The sequence below is a fragment of the Gorilla gorilla genome, chromosome 2 (genome assembly GCF_029281585.2).
Source record: "Gorilla gorilla gorilla isolate KB3781 chromosome 2, NHGRI_mGorGor1-v2.1_pri, whole genome shotgun sequence".
NCBI classification, from domain to species: domain Eukaryota; kingdom Metazoa; phylum Chordata; class Mammalia; order Primates; family Hominidae; genus Gorilla; species Gorilla gorilla.
This window is the reverse complement of record NC_086017.1, coordinates 198527631-198538014: the sequence shown is the minus strand read 5'-3', so window position 1 is coordinate 198538014 and position 10384 is coordinate 198527631. Positions and strand designations below refer to the sequence as shown.

Here is a 10384-nt window from a genome sequence, read left to right as displayed (position 1 = left end):
GAATTCCAAAACTTCATTTGTATTTCTTTTTTTAGTTGAGAAAACTTCTTATAAATCCTTTTGGGTCACTCCATTCTCTTCCCATAATTCTTGGACAAAAATACTGGATCAAGCCCCTCAAAGACCCTTAGTCTATGCAAGGCAAAGGCATATATATGCCAGGCACTTTATATGCACCATCAGTTTGGTGCCTCACCATGATTATATGAGAGAAGCACTATTATTAGCTCCATTACACATGAGAAAATTGAAGTACAGAACTAATTTACCCAAGTTGTTTTTCTCTGTTCATGTGAAAATTTATAAAACATATGGAATAGAAACACCATCTTCTATCCCCACTTCCCTGACAACTGTGACATATTATCTGAGATCATTGATTTGGCTAATAAAAAAGGATCAGAATCATGAAATCATGTATTTTTATTTCCCTCTCAAGTCTGATTTTTTTTACCACTGATTTTTTTGGTGGTATCTTGTCATCTGATATCTTCCCAGCTTGACTTGGAAGAAGTGACAGCATCCTCACCCTTAGTCTTCATGGAAAAATCCAGTCAAGTCTCCATGCAGAGACTTTTGAAATACTGCACTCTCAGTCAAAGGGGGCTAGAAAGACTCTGTTTTATTAAGTCAAGCTGTTTCATATTGCTGCTGTAACAAATTACCACAAACGTAGCGTCTTGAAACAATACATTAATTCTTTTACATTTCTAGAGGCGAGAAGTCTAAAATCAAGGGATTGGCAGAATTGTGTTCTCTTGGGAGACTCTAGAAGACATTTTGTTTCCTTGCCTCTTCCAACTTCTAGAGGTGCCTTTCTTGTGTACTTTGTCTCATGGCCCCTTCTATTTTCAAAGCGTATCATTCCAATGTCTGCTTCCATCTTCACATCACGTTGTCCTCTTTGTGGTCAAATCTCCCTCCGCCTCCCTGTTTATAAGGACAGTTGTGACTGCATTTAGGATAATCCAGGATCCCTATCTCAAGGTCTTTAATTTAAACATATTTGCAAATTCTCTTTTTTCTACATAAGGTAACATTCACAAATGCCAGGGATTAGGATCTGAATATCTTTGGCACCCATTATTCAGTATACCACACCACCCAGGGACATTATAAAGAAGCATATAATGTCTTCATTGAGATTCTGTGTTGATTAAAAAAAAAAAAAAGAAAACCTTTCATGCATCCATTCTATGAAGGAGCTTAGAGTTAAAAAAAAAAAAAAAAGTACACCACCTAATCACTGTGGGAATTCCTATACCTTAACATTTACATTAAAAAATGTTCCTGGGGTCATGATATTTCTGGGGGCACCTACCAAAAGCAACTGCAATGCTTTTCTGCAGGGACACTTCCACAACCCAGACCACATCTAATTTCTACCCATCTCCATATTGTCCTGAAAATGTGCTCACACTCAAAAATTATAGAATATACACGAAAAAAATGACAGTAAACAGATACAAAAAATGAGAGTTTGCATGCTAAGAGCTTGAGATAAAGCCATCTAAGGGAGACTACAAAATAAATGTTTAAAATAATTAAAGATGTGAAATTAAAAATAAAACAGTAAGAAAAAAATAATACTCCGTGAAAACAGAATAGGCAGATTTGAGAAAGAGCCAAATAGTACATACAGAAAAAATAAAATTATTGAAACTGAAAATTTGCCAGACAGTTTAGAGAGGAGACTAAACACAGTTATAGAGAGAATTAGTGCACAGAAGACAGATTTTGGATATTAGAATACAGACAACATTATTTTAGTAGAAGTTTAAAGAAATGGCTAAGAATTTTTTATAGTTGAAGAAAGATATGAAACTTTAGATTGGAGGTTTACAATACATTCAGAGCAGCAAAAAGAAAAATGAATTTATACCTGTGAGGTGGGAGAATAGAGCCTGGAGGCAAGGAACCTAAGGACTTCCTAGAACTAAATCAAACAGAAACACTTCAGCTATGATAGGAAATATCCTCTTCATTTACATGGAGTGTACACCAAGTTAATAGCTTTGTAACTTCACTTCAGCCTCTTCATTTACGTAGGACATATGCCAAGTAACCAATGAAAGCCTCTAGAGGGTATTTAAACCCCAGAAAAGTCTGTAACCAGACCTTTGAGCTGCTTGCTCAGGCCTGCTCCCACCCTGTGGAGTCCGCTTTCATTTTCAATAAATCTCCGCTTTTGTTGCTTCATCCTTTTTTGCTTTGTTTGTGCATTTTGTCCAATTCTTTGTTTAAAAGGCAAAGAACCCAGACACCCTCCACCGGTAACACCTAGATTCTTTGAAATGAAAATACAGAACAAAACAAGGAAAAGATCTTAAAATTTACCAGAGAGAAAAGAGGAATTATACACAACAAAACAAACTGGACAAACAGCAGACTTCTTAGTAGCAAAACTAGAAACCTGAAGACAATAGAATATTATCTTCAATGTGTTAGAGCAATTATATACAAGAAAAAAGATAAGAAAATGTATAAATAACATGTGTCTAAATCCAAATAAGCACAAGGTATTAAAAAAAACAATGACTAATTGGGATGCTTAAAAGAGGTAGAATTAAACAGTCGACAATTCCAAATACATGGAATTTAGGACGAGAGTTATTGGATTATTGGTGGTTTTACATACTGGTATGAGAAAGATTTTGATTAAATGAAGATCATTTTTAATGTTAAGTAGGCATATTAACAATTTAAGGGTAACACCTAAAAGAAAAGAGATACAAAGTATAATTCCAACCAGTAGAGGAAAAAAAAGAATAACATTCAATGAATTAAATGGAAAATGGATGTTTCATATGTAATAAAAATATTAACAACAATAATCACATAAGAACATTACACACCGATCTCAGGATGGCGGTTACTTATTAGGATGGCCACTTCAGGGTTTGGAATTCTGCTGGAGTTTAATGGTATATTAAGAGGGGGATGGGGGAGTAAATATGACCGAAAGTTAACATTTTATACTAACGAGGTACAAGTTTTATTACGGGAGTCAAATAGTTTGATATATTATTCACTCTATTTTAAAACCACATGATAACTAAATGAAAAGAAGCAAATAGCACCAGATTAGGAATTAAAATGTCTGGATCAGGTTCAGGCTCTGACCTTAACCTGCTGTCTGACCTTGGACATCACTAACCTGTTTTGTATCTCACTGTCCTCTATTGTAGAACTAATGTCCTAGGGTAGATAATCTTTTAGTCACAACTCTGCAGTTTGATGACTCTCCAGTCATCTCTCCATTTTGATTTGCTCCCTGAACCACAGAGCTGAAAGGAAATACAAAACCCCTTATTTTATAGAGGTTTAGATTAGATGATCCCTGTATTTCCTCTGAGCTGAAAACTGAAGCGCAGTTTTCCTTTCAGCAGAAAACTGAAGTCCAGAAAGGAGGCATGTTTTTGGCAACGTCACACGGAGTTCAAGTGAACAAAGAACTGTTATCCTAAGCTACAGTTCAGGCTGTTTCTTCACGCTCTGAGGCTTTATCTGTCTCTCAGTGGTGGTCTGAGGACAAAGGAGACAATGTCCACAGTAGGGAAGGCACCAGAATAGATAAGGACAACCTATTAGCACTGGGTTAAATGAGACCCAATATTATCCTTTATTAAGTCAAGCTGAGAAGTTGAATGCAGGGGGCGTTTTATATGTCAGCACTGTACCAATTATGAATGGACTGATTAATAAATAAACAAACAAATACTAGGAAATCAGGCCTGTTTTAGTGCTTCAAATTCACAGTAACACCCTGTTAACATGAACTTCAAGCATTAACACTAATAACCACGCTAATCCCAGCATTGAAAACTCCAAATTAATTCAAATGCTGCTCAATAGACCATCACTGCGTCATCACTGCCTGATACTTTTCTATCTGTTCAGATCTCTATGCAGTAATTAAATCCATTAACATGTAAAACTGGCTATTATTCTCAAGGGGAAAAATGAAAAAGGGAGCTGAATAACAAAAATCCTGGTGATGGAATGGCAACTTCTCACAACTTCAATTACATCCAAATTCTTGGCCTTTTCTTTCTAAAATAGCAGCTCTCCTGCTCCCGGCTTTGCATCCAGACCCAAAGCATTTCACACACACAGAAATATGACATAACTTAATGAAGGGGATGAGCATAGGTCTTAGAAACAGGAAACTTATACTGAGGTCATGACTCTGCCTCATGTATGTATGTAAGACCTCAGTTTTATACAGCACATTCTTTCTCTGGCCTTCATCGTCCCCATTTGTGAAATGGGAATGTCAGGTGCTCTCCCAGGCTGATTGTAGGAATCAAATGAGATGATCGAAGTGAAGGTGCTTTGCGAATACTGAAGGACTTTACAAAAGGAGCTGTTATTCTTCATGATGTTCAGAAGCTCATAGGAGATTACATTTATTCTGGGTGAGGTGTGGGAACAGTGTAGAATGAGAAAGTAAGATGTAAGTATTGTGCACACTAAGACCTACTGAAGAATACCTTTTAAAAGAAGATATACTCATGACTCTCCCATAAATACAAAATAAATACATGCCAAAGGCTTTATTTAACTCATTAATTAATGAGGGAATTGGTAGATATTACAATGAATTCAAAAGCAAATTGGGAGTGTCACACATTTTTAGTCAAATATGGAATGCTGAAATGAATTTACAAAAGGATACAAAAGTGGTCACTATCTGCTGGAAAAAAAATCAGTTTCATTCCATTAGATCCAATTTGCATTTCCATGGATAATAATTATTTGTATTCCTATCAGTTTTCTATAACTTCATTTCTATCTTATGGGGTTGTAAAATAACCTAGTCAAAGATACAGAGAGAGCTGGGCACAGTGATGTCCTCCTGTAGCCCCAGCTACTCAGGAGGCTAAAGCAGGAAAACTGCTTGAGCCCAGGAGTTCAAGACCAGCCCAGGCAAAAGAGCAAGCCTGCCATCTTAAAAGACAAAACACAAGTCAAAGAGAGGCAGAGATAACCTAGGTAGCTGAATGAATCAGGACAGCCGTCAAGTGTCAACATTTTTCACAAATATCCCTTACAGACCCTTTATTGTAAAAATCCCAGATCTAGTCAAAACAGCTTTCTGAATTCTGGCTTCATTACTTGGCTGGGCTCCAGGATATTTACTCAACTATCCTGGTTTTCCAACTAATTTGCTGTGTGGGATAACTTTAGGCAAGTCCTCTTCTCCCAGCCAGGTCTCAGATTCCCTGTCTGAAAAATGAATGCATCAGATCAGTTGATCATTGGCCTTACATGACAAAACAATGAGAGAGTAGATGAAAATGCTTTATACAATTGAGTTAGTTAATCTCTCCATGAGGAAATATTTATGTTAGTATTATTTGACCAACTTGAACAGAGAAAGAAACATCATATGGCTCTCCAGTTGTTTTACCTCTTAAATACATTTGTTTAGAAAGACAAACAAAATAAGAATTGTCAGGGAGAGACCATGGAGAGTACTTCTGCATGCTAACGCATAATGTTAATTAATTTTATGTGCCACCTTAGAGGGTGTTGTTGGATGAGACTAACACTTAAATTGATCAACTTTGAGTAAAGCAGATTACCCTTCAGAATGCTGGTGGGCCTCATCCAATCAGTAGATGGCCTGAATGGAAGAAAAACATCAGCCTCACAAGCTAGATAGAATTCTCCAGCAGACTGCCCTCCCAGTGAAAGTCTGGGAACCCTGATTTGTGGGAGGGAGAAAGGCCTGGTTAGTGGCCCCAGTAGTCACAAAGGGCATTCCATGGAGCCTATCAAGGGACCTCAGTTCTAGTTCAGAACCACCACTTCCTACCTGGGCAGGAGTCACATCAACAGACATTCTTGGCTTTCCTGACAAGTGAGCTATGAGGAAGTGTCAGAGAACTTGAGCACTGAATGGAAAGGATGGAGAAAGGATCATGCCCAATCATAAAGCTCCTGAAAGAAGAAACGACCTCCTAAGATAAGACTTAGTGCCCACTCTTGCTGAGACTCAGAATAAAGATACAGTAGTATCATAGAAAATTCTGTAATATCACTTACTGAGTCCTGCTGATGTGCCAGGAGCTGTGCTAGGTACACTTTACATAAATTGACACACTTGATCATCTCTGTGTGATCTGTGTGCTGTGTTTCAACTGTGCTGAAAGCTAGAAGCATCATTCTCATTCAACAGATGAGGAAACTAAGCTCAGTGTAAGAAAATAATTTCCCCTAAATCACCAAGCTCTGGGAAAAGATGTCCCAAGGAAAGAGTATGCCTGAAGACCAAGGGCCATCAAGGCAGAGACTAAGGACACCAGTGAACACCCACCACATGAGCTCGGGCAAAGAGGGAGGGTGGCAAGAGATTAGGAGATGTTCAGGCAGGCAGGCTTGGATGGGGGCCAGCATGTCTACCTGTCCCTCCAAAAAACTCGCTGCCGTTCATTATAAATCAGTGGTCACCAGCAACATGTCACCTCCTCCTAATTAAACCTTATCGTCAGCCAAGGAAGAAGTTATGGTTGGTTAGATAAAGCACTTGTGGGCCCAGCCAGCTAAGAGCAGAGCAGTTTACCAGTTACTGATGGGCTTTAATTTGCTAACAGTTACATCACTTTTCAGAGACTAGGGAGCCACTGATGCAACCTCACATTTCTTGAGGGAGCTCATTGGAGATGCTAAGTGAGGCATGTGATAGGAAATGGATTACAAGAAAGAAGAGTTACCTGAAATATTGACTGTCTTGAAAAACAGTGCAGGTCTGAGTATGAGGTGAGTGAGTTAGAAACTTCCAGCTCTGCCACCTTGAAGCCGTGCGTTCTTGAGCAAGCAGCTTACTTTTCTGAGCTTCTGAAAACGGAGATGTTACCATAGGCCTGTAGTGACCACCAAATGAATGTGCAAATGTGAATGGGTGTTTATATATTAAAGTACAGGTCAGCAAACTTTTCCTGCAAAGGTCCAGATGTAAGCAATGTAGGCTTTGTGGGTTAAACAGTCCCTACTGCAACTACTCAACACTGCTGTTGTAGTGTCAAAGCAGCCATAAACAATATACGACACATGGTGCAGGACAGTTCTCCAGGTGGCCTTGGACCAACCCAGCTCTCTCCCCTTCTCACTGTTTTTCCCTGGAATAACTGTAAAATATGCTGAGAATGCAACATCCTGAGACAAGGAGAGACTGGCCGGAACAGGCTGGCTCTGTTCCAGTTTCCACCTAGAAACGGGATGTTCTTCAACACATTTGCCTAGTGAGTCCTTTCATACCCTGGGGAGGGTGTAACACCCAGGGCTGTCTGCTTTTCAGGGTCCCTCAGTAGCAATGCAAGTAGAGCACATGCAGATGAGACCACATTTACCTGGCAGTTTTTCTGAGTTTGGGGGGAGAAGCTCACAATCAATCCTACACTTCTGTTATCCCTTGCTGTTTATCTGTAAATAATAAATTCGTTTCATGTAATTTGTTATGTTTAAGGATCTTCTGCCTTACCAGACTCAGACAAGTTGGTAACCAGTGCACAGCGAATTGGAGTGTGGCTACGTTCCAATAAAACTTTATTTGTAGATGCCAAAATTTAAATTTTAGGTAATTTTTACACTTCATGAAACATTTTTCTTCTTTTGATCTTTTTTTGACTATTTAAAATACAAAAACATTCTTAGCTTTAGACCACACAAAAAGAAAGTGGGCCAGATTTGGCCACTGGGCCAATTTCTGCCCCAAAGTTGTATGTAAATGTGGAAAACACAATAGAGAAGGGAGCTGTGCAAAGAGATAAATAAGACTACATCTTTCTTATTGAAAAAGCCACTAGTTGCTAAGCATTGTGGCGCTAACATGGAGGAATGAGAAGTCTGGGAAAAGACAGGCCAGTGTAGTCTGCAGCTACTGAGGAAGGAATTCCCAGAAGGTGGGGAATTTGGTTTGAACTGGAAGGTGGAGTGAGATTTCAGTAGGTGAGGCCAAGGTAGAAGGATGGGGATTTAAGAAGGGAAGGGAGAGTGAGGGCACAGAGGAGATAATAGAAGACCTAATGAAAGACAGCCAGACAGAGGAATGTGGTAATCACAGGTGGTGCTGGGACTCCAGCTTGAGGCTCCTGGCTGCCATGCAAGTGTTCATTCCATGTTCCAGCTGCCTGATAAATTGCGTGGACACATCAGAAAACTTAGAAGTGCCCTGCTCTAGGAGAACTTATCGTCATATTGGGAGATAGAAAGATATTCTGGAGAAAGATATTTTAAAATACCCTAATAATTGACATGAGAGAAACAGTAATGAAATAGTAGTGCTCTTACTGAGCACCTCCTTAATTGAATATTCAGTATTCTGCAGGTATTATCTCACTTGGGACTCAAAATAACCTCTTGAAGAAGGTCTGAGTATTCTCATTATTCCCATTTTATAAATGAGAAAATTGAGAAAAGAGGGGAGAATTTTCCATGAGGCTCAGTGACCAGACTTAACAATGATAAACATTCGCATGTTGTTTCCCAAAGACTCTCAGAGGGGATTGAGAGATCAAGTAATGATCTAAGTACTGTGGTCAGCTGGCCTCCAAGGTAGATGGAAGCCTGTCAGAGGTGGAGCAGCTGGAGTGTTCAGAAGGAGTGGCACAGTGGTGGTCCACATAAGTGACTCAACACCAGCCTGATTGTTTACAGTGGTTGCAGACTTCTTTCATCCATTGGCAAGCCTGGAGTGGCTCATGAGAATGAATACAGATGCCTTGCTGGGAATGGATATTCCAGAAGGAGTCCTAGTAGCAGCAGTATGGGGGTTAGAAATAATTAAATAACATTTTCAGCTCTCCTGAGAGCCATTGGCCTAGAACAAAGAGGCAAGTGAGAAGAGGAAGCTGAGAGTTATTTGTGTGTTGTTAACGGGACTTTAATCAACAGACCCCCACCCTTTCACCAGCAGCAGCCGGTCCCTGCAATCTGCAGAGACTGTATTCTCACAAAGCACCCATTCAAGTAACATGAATGCTGGCACAATGCAGCAATCAGACAGGCCCCAGCTTCTCCATGGCGCTACACCTGCACCTGTTATCATGGCAGGAGCTTATTTATCAGCCCTTAGAAACTTACATAATGGAGAAGTTTGTCTATCATCAGTTCTCTTTCAGGCCATGGGGATAGAGATATTTATAAGCCAATACTAAAGGCAAACCAGTCTCTTTCTAGAGAACCAGTAAGCCCATGTGAATCTGGGCAGCTACAGGTCTACCATCGATGTTAACACGACGGAGTTCCTTGGACTGTGAACAACCTCTAGCTCTGCGTGTGGGGATAAGGGTGGTATTAGTGGCTGTAGCTGGAATCAGGGGGATGGGAGCTGCAATAGCATCCACCCCACCACTGTTGGTGAGAATGCATGAGCTGACTTGTCAGGTGCGGAAGGAGACTGAATGCTTTTTTGATTGCTATAATTGCAGCAAATTGGATGCTTGAGAGTGCCTCTTCAATGAGAAGAATCTCATGAATGAGACTTAGGGAAGAGGGCCCTCTTTGGATCCCTCTCCTTTGTCCCATGTGTATGAAATAATTCCCCAGCCATTATGGACCGTGAATAAACTGCTAATTTTAGTTGTTCAAGCCGAACAAAGACCCTGGTTGGAAGATCCGGAAGGTGATTCATCCTATATGATGTTTGCATGGTGGAAGCTAAAGGTCTTGATAGGAGTCCCTGATTATTCCAAACTTTCCATACAAAGAGTTAGACAATTTTTTTTTTTTTTTGAGAAGGAGTTTTGCTCTTGTTGCCTAGGCTGGAGTGCAATGGCATGATCTTGGCTCACTGCAACCTCTGACTCCTGGGTTCAAGTGGATTCTCCTGCCTCAGCCTCCCAAGTAGTTGGGATTATAGGCGTGTGCTACCACACCTGGCTAATTTTTGTATTTTTAGTAGAGACAGGGTTTCATCATGTGGGCCAGGCTGGTCTCAGAGAGTTAGATAACTTTTTAAGTGGTCATCTCAACACCAGCAACCAAATGGACTCCAGTACCTTCTCTTCTGTTTAAGGTTCTCTCTTGGCAATCCTGGGTGCTTTGAGTGTGGGCATTCTCCTCTAAGTTTTCTTAACTGGGAAGACTCAGAAAGGCAGCAGTGAAGCCAGAGTCAATGAAAGACCAAAAGTCAAAAGCCATAGAGACACAACATAAAACCAAGCCCAGTGGTCTTTGGCACCTCTGGGAAAAACAGACAAGAGTTGAAAGAATATCAGAACCTAAGTGGGAATAGAGGCTCTGGAAATAGATCAGCAAAGGCTTTGGGATGGATGAGACAATGAACAAGTTCTTGAGAGAAAAGTAGAAGACTTTAGGTAAAGTAAGAAGAACTGTTATTTTAGCAGAGGAAAAAAATCCTCAGCATATTCAAAGGCAC

At 40.0% G+C, this 10384-nt stretch overlaps 1 long non-coding RNA gene across 1 annotated transcript; it reads right to left on the bottom strand.

The window, feature by feature from the left end:
* Positions 1 to 4530: 4530 nt before the first annotated feature.
* On the bottom strand, positions 4531 to 7431 carry LOC134758122 (uncharacterized). Its single transcript, XR_010133025.1, has 4 exons — positions 7356 to 7431; positions 6720 to 6869; positions 5589 to 5629; positions 4531 to 5229 (listed from the first exon to the last, which is right to left on the bottom strand). It is a non-coding gene; the product is annotated as an uncharacterized lncRNA (long non-coding RNA).
* Between the last annotated feature and the right edge of the window lie 2953 nt (positions 7432 to 10384).